The sequence below is a fragment of the Ambystoma mexicanum genome, chromosome 6p (genome assembly GCF_040938575.1).
Source record: "Ambystoma mexicanum isolate Mex_15411 chromosome 6p, UKY_AmexF1_1, whole genome shotgun sequence".
Classification (NCBI taxonomy): domain Eukaryota; kingdom Metazoa; phylum Chordata; class Amphibia; order Caudata; family Ambystomatidae; genus Ambystoma; species Ambystoma mexicanum.
Genome location: NC_090935.1, coordinates 83,500,593 through 83,522,320, shown reverse-complemented (window position 1 = coordinate 83,522,320; position 21,728 = coordinate 83,500,593).

Sequence of the window (21,728 nt, the reverse complement as noted above, 5' to 3'; positions counted from 1 at the left end):
GGGTAGCAGATATCAGATGGTGGAGGTAAGGTAGACACCCTACTACAAATACCAGTGAGGATTCAATGCCTACCCGGCAGGAATAGCTGGCACTCCCTTAACAACAACTCTTCCATGCAACAATTGCAATAAGAAAATACAATTTTATTTATTCCAACATTAAATAGTAAACACTTATTATAATCCTAAATTACTGCAACAATTCCTGTATTGGCACTTAATGAAAATGTGGGGGAAAAAAAGAAATGTGCAAAACCCCAACTGCATTCAAGATATTATACAATATGAAATGTCCACATTCACGCTCCAAAATGTGGTGTTTAATCCAAATCAACAACACCCAACACTTATTAACAATGTAAAATAAAAATATACGCTTCACACGGCAGCAATGGCTGTTGTATCGACCCCTAGGGTAGAAACATAAAAATGCTGATTACGAATACCAGATATCACATGGTGCATGTAAGGCAGAAACAATGAATGATGATCACAGGTGCCTGATATCAGATAGTGGATTAAGGTAGAAACATAACATGATGTTCAGTGGACTTGATATCAGATAGTGCGTCTAAGGTAGAAACATCAAATGCTTATCAGGGGTACAAGATATCAAATGGTGGATGTTAGGTAGAAAAAACAAAATTTGTCAGGGGTACCTGATATCAGATAGTGGATCTAAGCATGACACATCAAATAATGATCAGGGGTACCTGATATCATATAGTGGATGCAAGATGTAAACATAAAATGCTGATCAGAGGGCTGTCACGACCTTAACCCATGGCCTGGGAACTCAGGGCCTCTGGCCCTCGCTGCAGTATTCTTGCAAGGCCCCGATGGCCCAATCATGCCCCTCTCAGCGGTCCTGGAGCAAGTCCTGGCGCCTTTGGCGCCAGACTCATATGGCAGATGGAGTTTCCATTGGGGAATGGACCAACATGGCTGCCCCCACAAGGATCGATGTGGAACTGCATCATGCAGTCTAGCATCCAGGGCATGGTCCGCCCTGGAGGCACCTGGGATACCTGCTGGCCATTTAAGCCACGCCCAAGCTGAGGCACGCGCTTCGCGTTGTTCTGCACTTGCAGCGTGACATTCACCAAGACCTGTTCGCAGCATCCTTGGCCTGCATCTTCTGGGAGAAGAAGAACACCGTTATTCCTCCTTACCTGTTCTGCCTCCAGCTCCTTGCCCACTCCGTAATTTTCCCTAGACCTCGTCTTCATCCACTAGCAACATCCTAGAGAGGAGAGACCAGAAGAGGACAATTAGTAAGCATTTGTCTTCCGATTCCATCACCTCTAGACTCTGCTTACTTAAAGAAGCGCTCCTGGAAATTCAACTGCCGCCCGGACCTCTTCTATTCTACGCTCCACTTCCATCTGGCCGCATATCTTCCAGGAACTCCTCGGCAACCTGCAAGGAAGGACAGCACAGGTTAGCCTTATTCAAAGACACTCACGGCACTCAAACACTGCCCTCTCCATCAGCTTGACGTCTCCAGCACCCCTTCTGCATCAACGAGAGAAGGAGAGGGTCAACAGGGCAACAACAATTGCGGACACTCATTCTTTCAAAAACTAAAGACTTACCATGACGCGCCCCTGCACAGAACGGCAGGATGGAGAGTGCACCTTAACTAAATACAAGGTGAGAGAGGCTCCAAGGGGGTTGCAAGGGGAACACTTGGAAGGCGGGTCCCTAGAGAAGGTGATTGTGGATAAAACTGAACTCCTGTCTTCCCGGATAAGCCCAGGGCAGCGCGAGTCCCCAGGGGAGTTGATCCAGTCCCAGAAGCGCTCCGGACCAGTCGGGTGGCGTCCCTGTGGATTCAAGGTGAGCGTTACAGAACGAGAAGCCCAAACATAATAATCCACCCGGGTGCCTAGTATGGAAACCTCAGAAACTGACCAGTTGGCCCAGTTGTTGGGGCAGTTACGTGCGGAAGTACATTCAGCCCAACAAGAAACCAACGCCCTGCGGAGAGAACTAATTGTGGCCAAAGAACAAACTGATGATCTTGGCAGACAACTCCTTCAATCGCAGGCCGGACAAGCCCCTTTGCCAGGAATCAGCCCATCAATGCCAACACCCACGAGTAATTTGGTCCAGATCAATCTTCCTGGGACAGGACCACTAGCTCCACCGGAGCGTTTCTCGGGGGATTCCCGAAGATACGCGATCTTCATGAATCAGTGTCTCCTCCACTTTTTGTGCAGGCCTGGGGCGTTTCCCAATGACCAATAGCGTGTGGCCTTTGTTTTGTCCTACTTGAGTCGTAGTGCAGCAGACTGGTCGGAGCCGTTCATCAGCCGGGATGATCCACTGTTACACGACTTCAGGGGCTTTCAGCAGGAGCTGGAAAAACTCTTCACCCGTCGCTCCCATGGACAGGCTTTGGAAAACAAACTTTTGTCCCTTCGACAAGGAAACCAGGATCTGTTGGCATACATAGCCACCTTTAATAGGCTGGTGGTCGAAGCAGATGTCACAATGCCTGCCCCCAGACATCCGGAACAGATCCATCTGTCCAGGGAACAGGCACCCAAGAAGACCCAGGAATTCCCAAAACCCTGTCTTGGGGCTATATGGATTCAGTTCTGGCGCCATATGCGCCAGGCTCATATTGCCAACTTTAAACTGTGCAGGTCATCCTGCAAAGAACTCACGTACAGGCCATCATGAGGCCATGAAGGGACTACTTTTCTTTAGGAACTATTTTACTACTTTGGTGTTGTACTGGAACTCTTTACCTGGGAACTAATTTTTTGATGCTATTTAAACCACACCCGAAGAGCAGCACACGCTTTGCGTTATTCTGCATCTCAGCAGCGTAACACTCACTGTGTCTGCAGTCCAGTATCTAGTCTACAGCCACACCCGTCTTGTGTCCGGAGCCAACCCTAGAGAAAAGGAAAGAAGAAGAGAAGGTTTCATCAGGAAGATTCCCATTTGGTCATCATCTTCTCCTGGAGCAGCCGCACCTGTGAGAAAGGGGAAAGACATTTAAATTAACCGCACCGCAATGTAAGACTATCAACCAGCCACCATCCTCAAACCAATGGTCAAACTGAGAGGACCGATCAAACACTAGAGCAATATCTACGGTGCATGTTACACCAAACCAAAGGCAATTGGAAGGACATTTTGTGGATATCCGAATATGCCTACAACAACTCATTGCACTCAGCAACAGGACAAAGCCCATTTTACACTATATATGGACTGCATCCTCGAACCTCTGAACTCGATCCGCCTCAACACTTAGAGATGCCCGCCGTGAGCAACCTACACGCCACTATAACACAGGCTTTTAAAAGAGCAACTAAACATTTGAAACAGGCTAAAGAGAGATACAAGAAAACCGCAGATCAACATAGAAGCGAAGCTCCGAAAAACCAGATAGGAGACCAAGTTTGGCTAGCTTCAAGACACATACCTTTAAAGGGGACTCGCACCTTTAACCCCAAGTATTTGGGACCTTACACTATTAAAGCCATTATTAATCCCGTGGCTGTCGGATTGGAGTTACCGTCAAATATGCGAATTCATCCAGTCTTTCATGTTTCACTTTTAAAGCCAGTACAGCCAGGGACAAGGCTAACTAAACCACCTAATCCCATCCTAATAGACGGAGAACAAGAATTTGAAGTTAAAAATATTTTGGACTCAAAAATAGTCAAATCAAGACTTTTTTTATCTGGTTGACTGGAAAGGTTATGGTCCACAAGAAAGGTCATGGGAACCAAGTGACAATATTCATACACCTCGACTGGTGAAAAGGTTCCACCAGAATTTCCCAGACAAGCTGGGGCCTGTGAGGAGAACCGCCTTAGGAGGGGCCTTGGGGGGACTGCTGTCATGATGCCTGCCCCCAGACATCCGGAACAGATCCATCTGTCCAGGGAACAGGCACCCAAGAAGACACAGGAATTCCCAAAACCCCGTCTTGGGGCTATATGGATTCAGTCCGGGCGCCGTAGGCGCCAGGCTCATATTGCCAACTTTAAACTATGCAGGTCATCCTGCAAAGAACTCACGTACAGGCCATCATGAGGCCATGAAGGGACTACTTTCCTTTCAGAACTATTTTACCACTTGGGTGTGGTACTGGAACTCGTTACATGGGAACTACTTTTTTGATGCTATTTAAACCACGCCCGAAGAGCAGCACATGCTTTGCGTTATTCTGCATCTCAGCAGCGTAACTCTCACTGTGTCTGCAGTCCAGTATCCAGTCTACAGCCACACCAGTCTTGTGTCCAGAGCCGACCCTAGAGAAAAGGAAAGAAGAAGAGAATGTTAGATCAGGAAGATTCCCATTTGGTCATCATCTTCTCCTGGAGCAGCCGCACCTGTGAGAAAGGGGAAAAACATTTAAATAAACTGCGTCGCATTGCCAGCTGCAGCGCCACGCCATACTCACCTATCTTTAGAGCATCTTGACGACCCAGCCAAGCATCCGTTGAATCGCTGCTCGAAACATCAGCATCTGAAAAGACAAGAACAAACAAAAGGTGAGCGGGGTTCCGCCAAAGACATTCACTTACTTACCGCAAGATACTTATTCGTAATATTACCGCTTGAGGCAGCACTAGTCACCATTCAACGCTAGACATTCTCCGAAAGGCGCTGCACCTGCAACGAGGATAGAGAACTATTGGTTAATCACACTTGGAACAATACTACTTGCTAGACAGTGTTTGGTGCAAACTGACTCTTACCAAGGTGCTACCTTCATCCATCGAGACAAACTCACTCCTTGGCTCACGCTGCAAGGGAAAAGGTATGAAAAAAGCAAGAGTGAAGTAACAGACATTTGAACTCTAAAGGAACTATACATTTTGTTTACACACAACTTACCTCAGAGTCATTATTTGTCTGGAACTCTGCCAAATACCTTTGGATCAGTGAAGTAACTGAACTTCTACGCACCCCTGCACCCCAAACGCAGGATGGAGAGTTCATCCTTCCTAACAATAAGGTGAGACTTTACAAAGGGGAATACTGGAAGTTTTCGGGAAATAGTGCTAGCGTTAACCCCTCTACCACGGGTGGCTAATTCCCTTTACTGCTTTTAGATAAATCCGCTTGCGGGCCAGGCAGACCAAACTGAGTGGGCAAGTGCAGTCGATCATCACTTCGCTACGAGTCACACTGGTGGAGACCGCAGCAATCCAGCTTCATTCGGTGCCCCTGTGGAATCCAGGTGAGCGTAACAGCAGAATGGCCGGAGGACAAACAAACCACCTTGTTCCACCGGGGCTTGCGAAGGGAGTTAAAAGACGTACTGGCCCAAGTAGTGGACCCACCCAAGGACTGTGCCGAATTCAATATCTGGGGGTGCAACTCTACCACCGGTTACAAGATCGGAGAATAGACTGAAACAAACCAGATGCACGCCCCATGTTCGTGCGCCCAAAAGAGCATGCCCAGCGGGGATCAGAAAGCACCACTGAACCAATGCAACTAGGAGGGGTTAGGCCCCCTTTAACCAAAGCCAAACGGGATAAGAGGAGAGGACAGCAGTTATGCCTGTACTGTGGGAAAGCAGGCCAATTCCTTAAGGAGTGTCCAGTTAAACCACCAAGAAGCACCGTAGGGGCCACAGACAAGGAGAAACCAAGTGAGGAGTCGGAAAACTACCAAGCCCGGCAACTGTAGGGGTCCAATAGTCGAGCCAAGAAATCCAACTACAGACCTCCCATTTTCCTTACCCGTCATCCTAATTACCCATCAACCGCCATCAAAGATGCATTCGTTAGAAGCTTACATTGATAGCGGAGCAGTGGGGAATTACATGGACCAGGATCTTGCAGCAAAGATGGCACCAAAATCGCCTCTGGTCCTGTGTCTGAGTGTACCACAGAACTCACCCTCTTATGTGACGATGGCCATCGGGAAACTATCACCTTTGACCTCATCAAAGCACTGCAGTTCCGATTAATCCTAGGGATGCCGTGGCTGGTCGCGTACAACCCACGGATCAACTGGCGTGCCCGAGAGTTGGTCTTCCCCCGCGACTGCACACACACCTGCTATCCCAAAGGGAGGAAAGGTAAGCATACCAGTTCACCTGCCCAGGAAGGTATGATATGTGTCTTAGGTGCGGTTGCTACCTCACCAATTCAATACCAGGACTTTCAAGACACGTTCCAAAAGGAACAAGCAAATACCTTGCCACCCCACAGGCCCTACGATTGCCAGATCGACCTGATGCCTAGAGCCCGAATTCCGTGTGGCCGTATCTATGCGCTCACCAAACCTGAGAACCAACATCTGAAAACATATCTGAAGCAATACCTGACCAACGGTTTCATCTGCCCTTCAAAGTCGTCGGCAGCTCCTCCCTTATTCTTTGTACCGAAGAAGGAAGGAGAATTGAGGACGTGCATCGACTACCGTGCATTGAACCAAGTCACCTCTGATCCCGGAACTGCTAGACCAAGTCAAGGAAGCCCAAATGGAAACCGGCGTTCCGAAGCAAAGACGGCTTATACGAATATCAAGTGATGCTGTTCGGCCTGTGCAATGCCCCAGCCGCATTTCAGTACTTCATGAACGATGTTCTGAGAGAACTGATTGATGTCTGCCCTTTAGTCTACATCGATGACATCCTGGTGTATTTGGCTTCTGAACAAGATCATGTCAGGCATGTACGGGCCATTCCTACCAAGCTCTGTCAACATCATCTCTACGCCAAGCTCGAGAAATGCTCATTCCACGTTACGGAAATAGAGTTCCTGGGTTTTATCCTCACTCCAAAAGGAAACCGAATGGATGTGCACAAGGTCGATGCCGTCTTCAATTGGCCAGCCCCAAGCTCATTGAAGGGAGTCCAGAGCATGCTAGGTTTTGCGAACTTTTACCGCCGTTTCATCCCTGGGTTCTCGCAAATAGTACACCCGATCACTTCGCTATTAAGGAAGTGCAACAAAACGTGTTGATGGACAGAGGAGGCCAAAAAGGCCTTTCAGGAACTCAAGGCGAAATTCACCACCGCACTAATCTTACGACCTCCACACCCGGACCTTCCATATGTGGTGGAGACTGATGCTTCCAGTATGGCGATGGGTGCTGTATTATCGCAAAGGGACCCACACACTGGCAGCTACATCCTGTGGCTTTCTAGTCACGAAAATTCTCCCCACATGAACTCAACTATTCCATCACGGATTAGGAGCTGCTGGCCATAAAGGCCGCCTTCAAGGCCTGGTGACACTATCTGTTGGGAGTCAGACACACAATCACTGTGATAACTGACCACCAAAATCTACAATACCTGAAAAGTGCAAAGGCTCAATCTTCTCGACAACTACGCTGGGCCCTGTTCTTCACGGAGTACGACTATGTAATCACGTACCGACCAGGAGTAAAAAATGGCAAGGCTGACGCCCTTTCACGCATGGGCACCGATGAGGTGGTGTACACACCTCCTGACCCCGTGTCAATAATTCCAGGGGAAAGACTCTTGGGCATTACAACTACGATGAGGCAAGACGAGTTGCTGAATGAAGTCCGGCAAATCTTAACTCAGGAGCAACTACGAGAGTGGGGTTCAAGAGGAGAACACTATAGCGTTAAGGACCAGCTGTCTTACTACAGAAATCAGCTATTCATGCCTGCAAAAGAACTTCAAGAACAGGTCATCTCAGAATATCACGACTCTCTCATGGAATGCCACCTAGGAATTGCTAAGACCCTGGCCAAGGTGAAACGAAGCTACTGGTGGCCGACGTGGCGCAAAGATGTAATCCAATTCATCACTTCCTGTGGTATCTGGGCTCAGAATAAATCATCAAAGCAGAGACCCACTGGACTTGTACAACCATTGGACATTCCGCTGGCTCCGTGGCACATGCTATCACTTGATTTCATCACCGACATACCCTCCTGCTAAGGTTATAACACTATCCTAGTGATCGTGGACCTGTTCTCCAAGATGGCCCATTTCTTCCCGTTCAAAGGGCTACCAAACACATCGGGTCTCGCTAGAACCTTCCTAGAACACATGGTACGGCTGCACGGGTTCCCATCAGTCTTGATTGAGGTACCCAATTTGTGTCCAACTTCTGGAGGAAGTGTTGCTTGATGGCCCAAATAGACATCTGATTATCCACTAGCCATCACCCCCAAACGGATGGTCAAACGGAGAGGACAAACCAAACGCTCAAGCAATACTTGCGCTGCATGCTTCACCAAGTAGAAGGGAGTTGGAAGGATCTATTGTGGATTGCTGAGTATGCCTATAACAACTCCCTACATAGCAGCACCGGGCAAACTCCGTTCTTTACTGTATACGGGAGACACCCACGCATGTCAGAACTGGATATCCCTACGACTCTGGAAATGCCAGCCGTCACAAACCTACACGTGACCATTTCACATGCCTTCATGACAGCCAAAGAACATTTGCAGCAAGCTAAAGCTTGCAAGAAGAAGTACGCGGACCAGCATCGCACACAGGCCCCCGACTACCAAATAGGGGACATGGTGTGGTTAGCCTCCAAGCATGTACCTCTAAAGAGAACCCGGACATTTCGCCCACGGTTTTTAGGGCCGTTCCCAATCAAATCCGTCATAAACCCAGCCGCGGTAAAGCTGACGTTGCCAACCCACATGCGGATACATCCGGTGTTTCAGGTATCCCTCCTGAAACCAGTTCAGCCTGGTACCCAAGTAACTACCCCACCAGGGCCTGTGATCATTCATGGAGAACCAGAATTTGAGGTCAAAGACATCCTGGATTCCAAGTATGTTAGAACAAAACTCTACTATTTAGTGGACTAGAAAGGATATGGTCCGCACGACAGAACAATGGAGCCCAGTGATTACATCCTCGCTCTATGCCTGATTCAGCGTTTCCACCAAGAGTACCCACCAAGCCGGGACCAGACAGAAGAACCACCCTGAGAGGGGCCTTAGGGGAGAGTGCTGTCACGACCTTAACCCCTGGCCTGGGAAATTAGGGTCTCTGTCCCTCTCCGTATACTTGCAAGGCCCAGACGGCTCAATCATTCCCCTTTCGGCTGTCCTGGAGCCAGTCCTGGTGCCTTTGGTGCCAGGCTCATATGGCAGGTGGAGTTTCCATTGGGGAATGGACCAACATGGCTGCACGCACAAGGATTGACGTGGAACTGCATCATACAGTCTAGCATCCAGGGCGTGGTCCACCCTGGAGGCACCTGGGATACCTGCTGACTATTTAAGCCATGCCCAAGCTGAGGCATGCACTTCACTTTGTTCTGCACTTGCAGCGTGACGTTCACAAGACCTGGTCGCAGCATCCTTGGCCTGCATCTTCTAGGAGAAGAAGAACACCCTTATACATCCTTACCTGTTCTGCATCGAGCTCCTCGCCCACTCTGGAATTTTCCCAAGACCTCGGCTTCATCCGATAGTAACATCCTAGATAGGAGAGACCAGAAGAGGACAATTAGTAAGCGTTAGTCTTCCGATTCCATCACCTTCAGACTACGCTTTCTTAACGAAGCTCTCCTGGAAATTCAACTGCCACCCGGACATCTTCCATTTTACGCTCCACTTCCATCTGACCGCATATCTTCCAGGAATTCCTCGGTGACCTGCAAGGAAGGACAGCATAGGTTAGCCTTATTCAAAGACGCTCACGGCGCCGCGCTTTGTGCATTTTCTTATCTTCTCGAGCACTGCCCTCTCCATCAGCTCGACATCTCCATCACCCCTTCTGCATCAACGAGAGAAGGAGAGGGTCAACAGGGCAACAACAATTGCGGACACTCATTCTTTCAAAAACTAAAGACTTACCTCAGCCGGCCTGGAGTTCCGAGCCCTCGCCAGTGAAGTAACTCGGCAGAAAGGTGCCCAGCCACGACACTGCACAGAACGGTAGGACGAAGAGCGCACCTTAACAAAATACAAGATGAGAGAGGATCCAAGGGGGTCGCAAGGGGAACACTTGGGAGGCGGGCCACCACAGAAGGTGATTGCGGCTAAAACTGAACTCCTGTCTTCCAGGATAAGCCCACGGCAGCGCGAGTCCCCTGGGGAGTTGATCCAGTCCCAGAAGCGCTCCGGACCAGTCGGGTGTCGTCCCTGTGAATTCTAGGTGAGCGTTACAAGGACCTAATATCAGATAGTAGGTCTAAGCATGAAACATCAAATGATTATCAGAGGTACTTGATATCTGATGGCAGATCAAAATGTGAAACATGCAATGCTGGTGGGCACCGTCTGATATCATATGCTAGCTCCAAGCCTGAAACATCAAATGCTGATCAAGGGTACTTTAGATCAGATAGTAACTATAACCCTGAAACATTTAATGCAGATCAGGATGAACTGATAGTAGATAGTAGCACAAGGATGAATCATCAAATGCTGATCAGGTCTACCTGGTATCAGATGGTGGATGTAAGGCAGAAACAGCAAATTCTCATATGGATGTAAGGCAGAAACATTAAATGCTGATCAGGGGTGCAGGGGCACCTGATATCAGATAGTAGATCTAAGCATGAAACATCAAATGCGGATCAGGGGACCTGATATCAGATAGTGGATGTAAAGTATAAACATCAAATGCTGATCAAGGGTGCCTGATATCAGAAGGTGGAAACATCAAATGGCAATCAGGGCTACCAGGGGCACCTGATATCAGATAGATCTAAGCATGAAACGTCAAATGCTGATCAGGGGCCCTGATATCAGATAGTAGCTCCAAGTCTGAAACATCAAATGCCGATCGGGGACCTGATATCAGATAGTGGATGTAAAGTAGAAACATCAAATGCTGATCAAGGGGACCTGATATCAAATGATGAATGTAAAGATGAAACATCAAATGCTGATCAGGGTAGCTGATATCAGATAGTAGGTATAATCATGAAAAATCAAATGCTGATCAGGGGTCCGTGATATCAGATAGTGGATGTAAGGTAGATACATCAAATGCTGATCAGTACTGCCAGGGGCACCTGATATCAGATAGTAGATCCAAGAATGAAACAAGTAATGCTGATCAGGGGACCTGATATCAGATAGTGGATGTAAAGAGGAAACATCAAATGCTGATCAGGGGTACCTGATATCAGATAGTAGGTCTAATCATGTGTTTTGCTCGCCAAAAGTGCACAGACAATTATTCATCACCAGTACCTTTGAACGCAGGTAGACGAGGCAATAACTCACAACCAGATACGCAGTTAGCAAAATAATGAGCACTTATACGGCTATTTATTCATATTTTAGAAGCAACAAGTGATAAAACAGAAATAAATCACAGAAAGGACAGAGAATTCAAAAGAAAATACATCACCGTGGGCGTAACTGAATCCCTCATCTCGCCAGCAGCGGCTGGAAGACCCCGGTAACAGCCAGGCAGAGAGCACAACAGCCCACAGGAAGGTCAGAACAAGGCGCCCCCCCCTCCGACTGAGGTCTTTGTGTGGTTTCCTCCTGACCTTTCCGATAGCTTTGCATATATGCCCTCCTCAAAAAGGGATGGCAATTTCTCGAACCTTCTGGCATTAGCGCTTGCGCATTGCTGAGTGACTGTTGATTGCCGGCCGGGTCAACCGACAGTAACCCCAAGGAGCAAAGCTTCCCTCTTCTTCTAAAACACTGCGGAAAACAATTCCATAACTTATAGCAACACATAACAAAACCAGCTTTCCCAGCAGAATGTCCTTGACTGTGGCTGCATACCAGGCTTAGCAACGAATAACATTGAAAGCATGTCTTTCAGCAAATCAAGTACAGCTTTTCACTGAGGCATGGAATAAATATCCATTATGGCTCTGAGTGTCCCCAGAATGCACTGCGCACCCGCGCCATGTTTTAGCTCAAGCATAACATCATGAAACATCAAATGATGATCAGGGGTACTTGATATCAGATAGATAAAATTGTGAAACGTGCAACGCTGGTTGACAATGCCTGATATCATGTGGTAGCTACAAGTCTGAAACATCAAATGCTGATCAGGATTACCTGATAGTAGATAGTAGCACAAGGATGTATTGTCAAATGTTGATCAGGGTTACCTAACATCAGATAGTAGGAGAAAATGTGAAATGGAAAATATTTTATATCATCAAGTAGTACTCTGAAACATCAAATCCTGATCAGGGGTACCTAATATCAGATAGTTGATCTATCTAAATGTGAAACATACAATGCTGCCTGATATCATATAGTAGTTCTGTGTCATAAACATAAAAAACGAATCACAGGTCCCTAATGATTGTAAAATGTAAAATGTTGATTGGCAGCCTCTGAAATCGACAAGCACTATTCAGCAGTGCCTACTATTGGCTAGCCTATAGAAGATATCAGAGGTAACTGAAAACCTCAATTTCTGATTGTTAGCTTCTTATATCAGATATTAATGCCTGGCGAGGCGAGTGTGGTGGCCTCCCAAACAATTAGAAGGCTCAGACCGGGATTTACCACATGGCAAAGCCCTCGTTATGAGCCTCCTCATAGCGGGAGGCTGCCATTTTCCCCATCCAGGACCGAGGTAAGTGCACCCATGTGCTTCCCTGAGTCCACTTCCCCCCACTGCCCACCCCACTATTCCACATATTTAAACCCTTCCCACCCCTGCCTTACCTGGCGCTCCCTTGTCCCTCAACGGCACTGGTCCCAGTGCAATGGTGCCTCTGGGTGTACGTGCACTCAATAAGTAATCAATCAATCAATCAATTAAATCCACATGGAGATGCTTACTAAGGAACAGAAGAACACAACCAACACAACTGAAAAAGCACCAACAGGCTACAAAATATTGTATATTAGCGGAGCCTTTACAAGACAGTGAATAAAACCTTTTTCTGGGTGTGACCCACTGGCTCGTCCATTGTCAAGGGGCGTGTTTGTTTTTGATATGTGTCTGCATTTATTTGATCAAGGATATGGTGTTTTTAACAGAATCATTTTATTACACTGCAAAACTGTCAGAGAAATGCCATGACTGTTTCCTTTAAGTAGTGGTACTGTAATGATACGTGTGTTCCAATTTGTAAGGTGGCATGACGTGGAACATAGGTAATGGAGCCGTAACAGAAGGACAGCATAGTTTTGATGCAGATAGATATACCCACTACTATAGGACTGCTTATTGTGGGATTTTTTATATTGTGTTTTTATTTTTAAAACTTTAACACAACATACTACAACAACTCTATATTGATGTATCAAAAAACATATAAAATACATTCCATCATTTCATAATACAAATAGAATAATAAAAATACACAATTGGTACTTTCGATATCAACATAGACATTAAAAATACAGGTTTGGATGTCAGGAATGAATTAATTAAGAGTCCTTTAAAAACCCTTAGCAGCCTTCAAATTTCACCTTCAAGTTTTACATAAAATAAACATTTTCACAGTTGGTGGGGATTGTGCCTCACAAATGATGTAACCAACTGACAACCTAACTCCAATCTGAATGTGTTTGCTGGCTTAGTGATACCTGCACAGATTCTTATGTCACACTCTGTGAATTGAATGGCACAGTACCCACTCTGTATCATTAGACTACAGTAGGGACATAGGATGAGAGGTTTTTATAATTTGAATTCCAGAAGTCTTTGATTTTCTTTATGCCAATAAAGTAGGTGCAATTGGAAAGAGTAAAAATACACCTATGGATCGGAAGATTCAGGCGTGCAGTGTTTACTAAACACTTATTATTATTAACAGATATTCGTTGCAACATTTACTCTGTCATAACTAGCCCTTGCAGCAAGGAGCAAATACACAGTTGGGCCAAACATGAATCTAATAGTTGGTACAGTGAACAATAATCCAGAGGAGCAGGGATGATAAATGGATCTAGTACAGTAGGAGGCACATATACCAAGGGACAACCAAATAACATAGAGCCGCAAATAATACAGTTTTGAAAAGTATATTCCCCCTTTAGGTAACTCATAAGCAATCCATAGAGTTCTTGAACCAGTGTGTGTGGCAAAGCATTGGGGTCTATAATTATATACTGACCTGTGAATGTTGTATGCATTCGGCACACCTGCAATATGGGGCCCAGTACTTTCAGTCATGCCGTAAACCTCCATTAATGGTATATTTAAGCCCATGAAGTACTCCTTTGTGTCCTTCCTGATTGGGGCGCCAATGGAGTAACACCCATCACATCGGTCAAGGCCCAGCTCTGCACGGATCTTCTTCAAGACCAAGGTATCAATCAGCAGGTTCCCAGAGGGCTTTGAGGCAGGCCTGCAATGTGGGGGCGGTGGGCATTCCAGAAGAGGAGTAAAGAAAGAAGATAGAGAGAAGTTAGCAGAATAAAACAAAATGGAGGCGGCAGAGTAACCTCAGAGAACAAGGAGAAGAACATTAGCATTTGCAAAATGAATGAAGAGAATAGGAGGAAAGAGGAGTTTAAAGGTAGCTATGGAATAGCAGAGCAGCAACCATGAAATCAATGCAAGTGCCAGGACCAAAGCTCTTGCACTCCAAAGTACAAGAATGCTAACTTTAACAAATGAACTCTTCAGCAAAACGGGTATACGAATAAGCCTGCTCCGATGCTCCGAAGGCAGGATAATAGGGAGTGGACAAAAAGATGATCCAGCAGATAACATCACCCCCCTATAAATGCCTGATACCATCGGCATAGCCCGACCCTGCATCATAATAGATCACTGTTTTCTGTGTTGCAGCACCATCATTGGGAGAGCCTACATCAAGATGTCAAGAGCCTGGACCTTTCCTCATTCCATGTCAAGCTGAAAGCTCACCTCGTCACTTAATATATACTTCTACTCCTACTACTAATAATAATAATAATAATGTGGTCATTAGTATAGTGCCTCATAATTAATTCATCCAGTTTCTAAGAATTTTAATAATCCTTACGATGCCTATTAGCCACTGGTGGTACTCAATGTACCGACCTCAGGAGGTTGAAGGGTTGAGTTGACCCTGGCCGGGCTATCACTCCTACGGCACACATCATCATCTTGTACAAGAGATTAATACATTGCGCTTGAGCTACCCACCCTCTTTATCCCATTACCGCATGATATCAGAAACACCCAATTCTTCCTTTATTTCCCAGCCAATATGTATGCCCTTGCTTCTACTCCTGAACAAGCCAGCACTGTGAAAATGGTTCCTAAGCAACCTTTGTTGATTTAGAAAAATATATTTAAATATGTAACACCTGCTGTATTTAATTCACCAGCTGTTCTGTAACATTTGACACAATTACAGGGGCAATGATAAAGATGAGAGACAATTTAGGTTGCAGTGCACGTTACACAAATAAATAAGCATTAACTGTGTCTCTGGTCAACTCTGAACAGATGTGGTCAGAGCTGGTCTTCTCCCCTTTCTAAAAGGATGAGAATTGAAATTGTATACAAATGTATGAGGGATGATACACAGTAAAAGAGGTCCTAAATGCAGGCTTGTCATCAGTGTTTCCTGAAAAAGTGGCAGGGTATTGGCAATAGAGAATGTGGATCTCACTCCATTAAGAGAGAACCGCCTGGGCACTTCAGAATAGGTTGAGGATGGGCGTTCTAACGTGAAATTAAGTACGCTAGGCTTAGTTACTCCAGAGGGTACTCATAATCCTCACCCAAGAGTAAAGACCAGGGGTGAGCAGCAGAGACGTTGAGTAGTGAAGCCCAGAGAGCATGTCTTTATTCTCCAGATTACCTGGCGGCTCCATCCTTTCCTCATTGTGTGTCATTTGGCCTTCAAGAAGGGTTTATGCTCCGTTGTTCAGTTTTCTGTTTCTGTTCATCTGTCCTAATGGAACATCCTACATTTAGGTAGTTCTGCTAAGTGGCACCCTTATCCTCAAGTCTCTGCTGAGCTTCCATGATATAGGACTTCCTGTAATTGTCGGAGTGGGTTACAGACAAGTTTACTGAGACTATTGAGTGTCACATGAGACATGGCCATTCAGTGAATCTGTTTTTCCCGCAGTTTGTAACTGGCAACAGCCCTAATGATCCTTCCTTTGTACTCCATCATTGGAAACTACATGTAGCTCCTTCTAATGGTGCCACCTTTCTGCAGCCCTGGCAGCAAATGGACCTGTAAGATTAACAGCACAATGTATCCCCCTTTTCATAGGCTCATCGTGATGTTATTCATGCCACCCGCTACATTGGGGTTGTTTATCTCTCCCTCCCTGCAAGTGATACATGTGTTTAATTATCAGGGTCCTTTGATGAAGATCCATGACCCCATGTCATAAAAGCATCCCAGAAGGTGATCCCCTTGGAATCGCCACTACACGCTTCTACTTAGACATCCAAATATCAGTTAAGGATTCCCATGTGATAAAAGAGAGACCAGCATATGTGGCAGGCAATGGTTGTAGGTCAAATGATCGAATCTAAATGGTTGACAGGACAAATGGTCGACACCAAAAGGTCGACAGGTCAAATGATTGAATTTTATTTTTTTGTTTTTCACATTTTTTTTTTTGGGGGGCGTCCCCCCAACCCCTTTTTTTTGTTGTTAAAAACCACTTTTTTCCCTAAACGAAAACCTAAAAAAATATATATAACTAAAAAAAAATGTGATCATTTGACCTGTCGACCAAATTGTGTCGACCTTTTGACTGTCTACCCTTTGTCTGTCGACCATTTGACTAGACACCACAGGCAATGTCACAGAGAGGTGCAGACATGGAGGCAAACCTAGATGGTGGCATCCATAGAGTCACATGGGCCCTAGCACTAGATACTTGCCATGGATGCCCACAAACATCTGGGGATGACGATTACTCTTCACCGTCAAAAAGAGCCACCTTTACAAGCAGACCCTGTATTCTGAGTATTGCTATGTAGGCGACAGTTGCATGTAATCATGGGCATGCTTGTAGTGGCAGCATGGCATGAAATGTGGCATTATGGGAAATGCACATCTAATGCTACAGTCATCATCCTCCATACATTGCATGGTGTCTCAAGCCCAGAGTCACATTGCCTGCCAGCTGCTAATGACGGATAATCACAACACAGAAAACAGGACGCATGTGGATATCAGTTGGCAAGTCCACAGTGGGAGGCACCTTTATTGGAAAGATTGTAAAGAAGGCATGTCATCAAACAGTAAGGCAGACACACGTGACCACAGTTCAAGGGTGATTATTGAACTTCAATTGGGTTTGAAAATCGCCTATTTAATCCTAAATTTAAAGATGGGAGCAAGTTATGAACATCAAATAATGATAATGCAGTCGTAGTAGAGTCTGGTCAAAATACAAGGGCCTATATTAATAAACATATTGCCAATCCTTACTTCTAAAACCAAATAATGTGGGAAGCAATGTTATGCAAAAGAAAAAAAGTGTTAAAGAAATGAAATATCAGGATAGTTGAGCCGTTAGCTTCCCATCTCCACCTTTTCAGCACGGGACAAGGCTGCACACTTGAGCTTAGCACATCTTCTGGCTTTTCTAGCATGAGGATGCAGTTCAAAATCTCAGCATCAGGAACTTCTGTGCCAAAGTCTCTTTGCCATTCAAAGTCTCTTATTTCAGAGGGCCTGACGCGATAAACAAACATTCATAGTTGCTTTCTCCTGAGGATTCTCACATGCACAACTTCTCTGGTGATTCACAGTTCACCCAGGGTCCCCCTCTGCCGTGCTCAGACCCACTATAACCGAAAACCTTCAATTGGTCTTCCTCCACTGGGCTCGGACCAAAATTAATTTCATTTTCCAAACTTTCTTTACTGTATCAAAATCGAAGACTTTCGACTGTGCGCAGGATTTTGCTTCATCCGTCGCAGGACCACTTCGAATTACAACCCTTTAACCCTCACTTCTTTGACTTTTTAGCTGGATACCTTACAGAGACCTTCGATTGAGCACTCACGTGGTACCGGACCACTCTGTCAAAAGTATCATATTTTGCTTTTCAAAGTTCAAACACTCATCAGCAGTTCAACTTTACTTGTGTCTTTTATCACAAACATTTTAACAATGTTCATTCCAGCGCTCGCCATCCAATGTTGCTGCTTGCAATCTTGGCTTCAACTCATAGCTGTCTTGTATTGGTCTCCCCAACTCACCAGCTTTGTTGAGTTTACTGACGCTGCTTTGTTCTTGGAGCCAAGGACGGTACAACGGTGGCTGATGCTTCTCCCTGCCTTGATCACTGACGGGGGAGGGCCGCGGGTATCTCCGACACACAATAAAGGATACTTCAGCCTGGTTTCCTGGTCTTATGCATTCTGATCTTGAGGGCTCTTGAAAGTAACGGATCCTTGTCGGAAAGGTCAAGGGAACTTCCCTCCTTGTGATCCGATCCTGTTTTGCCATCTTTCTTCTCTCGTTCAGCTGTCGTCTCAAAACTTCTGTTTCCTTGTGTGCTTTGCCTCGCTCAGAGTGTGCTTTCATGCTCCACCTTTTATCTATGTGGGGAAGCTTAATGGAAGTCAGGTACGAGTGATAGTCAGTAATTGCCTTCACTCGCATGATCATTGAATTGAGACACGTCAGGTATACTGCTTGGATGTTAGTCTGTTTTCTCCCAGAGTGGGCTGTCTGTGTGAAAGTGTTTGTGCAGAAAGGTGGGGAGGTAGAGTTCCTATATAACCCTATCTGATCAGATGGGGTGAAGGTGTTACAGGAAAGAGAGGGATACCGCATCTCGCCATCTAGTGTCCCACTCCCACTCCCCGAGACCCCTCACCCAGGTGATCTTTCCACACTGGTCCACCCCCAGGGTCTGGATCCAAAGTCGATGGCCATGCCCTGGCCACCTGAGAGAGAGATCTGTGGGGACCTTTGGGTGAGACACCTTCTGTTTTCTCACAAGATCCTGCGATTACGTGAGACAGTACACGTCGCATTACAAGTCACACAGTTATTTGCTCATTATGTTTTGCTTGTGGTCTATATAAGCATTCCTACTGCTTCTGAATTCATTGACATGACCGCTGACAAGACATCCTACATCCTGTTCCTTGTGTCCGGATGTGTGTGAGAAGTTGGCGGGTCTCCAGTAGTCATTACAGATCATCATGTCCTTTTAAGTATGCATTTGGTGAGATTTCTGCTCACAGTCCGACAGTGCATGTATCTTGCCATGGCTAATGTTTGTACTGTAAAGAACATCACCCATAAAGTGTTATAGTATGGATTGTTCCCCTTACCTGCTGAGTGGTGTGACACTTACTAGTATGTCTCACTCATGCTTTGCTCACTCTTGCATGCACAGAGTTGAACCATGGATACCCCTGCTCCTACTTCATTAGTGCTAGCAGCTGTTAGGACACACACTTGAGGCCTCATCAGACAAGAAGTGACCATTAAAGCAGGTTATATAATGACTGTGCCCTGTCTTTGCCCAATATGCATGCAACCTATTGCTAATCACACCTAAAAGACATGAGAAGATAGCTCTTCAAAATGTCCACAGAGGCTCCAGGAGAGTAATCTGAAACCAGCATTAAAGCCTGCAGGGATTAGGGATGTTATTTGGTGAGATTTGTCTTGCTCATCCGTAGGCCTGTTGGCCAACAACATAAATGTTTTGGTTTCCCCTTCCTTTTTTCATCTTGTTTTTTTTGGCAAGGTTTGAGGTCACATTTCTGTGACTGTGGCATATCATTTTATGTGCAGCGATTTAATGTCAGCATTAAACCATGTTTGCGCTACTGTTGACTGTATATATTGTGGACAACATCCATTGATACAATCCATTAATTAATTTCCAGGATATGGACTCACCGTCTTGTTTGAATGTGCATGTAGGTTTTTAATAGAACATGGAAGTCTAGAATGCGAAGAGTAATGTTGCAGCCCTTTAGAACTCTGACTATTAACACTTGCTGTGTGTTAATAAACATGTGCATGATATCTAGGTCTACACCATCGCAATGTTTTACTATGGACTAAAGGTGTAGCTTGCCTGTGCGCTCAATCTACGGCCTGTGCATTAGCTCTGAACTGCTCCTACGCGGGTAAACTTTTGAGAGGAAAATCTTCATTGGTCCTGTGGTTCTCCAGATGCTTTAGACTGCAGTTTCTATCAGCTCCATCTAGCATAGACATTGGTCTAGGATCATGAGTGCTGAAGTCCAAAACATCTGGAGCCATAGGTTGCAAACCTCTGCTGTATATCGTGGACAGTCTGTAAAAAGCATTCTTGAACATTTGGACATACTGACTGCTTTTTAGGAACTCCTACAGCATCTTTTACAGAGAGAAAGTGTGAAGCATAAATGCTGCAACATCAAATATGCTTTTAGTTTTCCATATATAAGAGTAGGTATCCATTGTAATTCATAGGTGCCTGTGCCCCTTGCAAAATAGCCATTTATGCAGTTGAGGTTAGCCTGAAGGCAAAGATCCCAAACCCATTGGCTTAAGGAATTCTGGATAGTGTACCGTTTAGAATTCATCGCCTCCAAAGTCTCCTGGATCTTCTCCCAAACCCCTGGCACTCCAGGAAACATGATGGGCCGCATCTCCTTCAGTGAATGCACCAGAGAACCCTGCAAATAGAAACACATGCTTGTAAAATATCCATTATTAAGTATATCTTTCCAATGTTGTGTCCTGACTAGAATACAAATCTTGCATGGTATCAGTACTGTTTCAAAGAGCTCCATGCTGACCTTTGTGGAGTAAATTCATGTTCCTGGCCAGTTGCTCAGCACTTATAAAAAAGTGACCTGAAATTCGCAGTGATCGCACTAGGTAGATTCCCATGAGCTTGCTAGTAAATATGGCTGATTGAACTTCATGCTAAGGTTCAGACTAGATTGGGAAGCTCACACCAGTTTGGGAGTTCAGGTCATATTCAGGGGGTGGTATGCTACCTGACTATGGCCCTCATTACGACCCTGGCGGAAATCGGAAAACGATGGCGGAGATGCAATACCGCCATCGAATAGCGCTCGGTGCGACTATGACCCGCCACCGCAAAGTACGAAGTCATTAGCGACACCGTAGTGAACGCCAACGCTAACTGCACCAAGTACGCGCGCGCGCGCCATGCCAAACCGTAAATACCACCATGGCGCAAGGGTACGCGAATTCCGACCCTAGCGGACATGTACCTAACGCCATCAAGCATGGCGGAAAGCACCATTCCGCCATGGTGAGAAGTACGGCATCGCGAATCAACCGTAAACGGCCCCACTGAGTGCCTGTACACCGCTCCCTGCCCACAAAGCACAACTCCTCGTAGGTGCAATGAAGTCACAATGCTACCAGTGAAATGTACAAGTCACCCATGCATGCCAACGAACAAAAGATCCACAAGAGGGGCCAATGGGAGCTGCAGGGCACAGATGGCACGAATACAGAAGCCATTCCAATGGACATGACCACATTCCCCCCCCGAAACGCACGCAAACACAGGCACCTGTGACCAGCAATATTCCTAGAATCACAACATTCCACCAGTCCACCTGGCTGACCGTCGTCTGTTACACAAAACCCAATCCCCCGCCCCTGAGCATGACAACATCCAAACAGTCATATTGGCATCCCCCATCCCTGACCTCACTGGGCTCCGTAGGCAAACGCGCCCAGCACAGTACCACGCGACTATACTCCGAAACCGGAACCCAATGCAGATCTCCTCACAATACATCGCTCCCCAAATAGGAATATGCCACATCACTCGCAAAGAAGAACGCTACACGGCCCATATCAGAATAGAAATTTAATGCACAACTAAATCACCAAGCTCATACAGCCATCAGTCCATGAACTCCAAAACACATATCACCATTG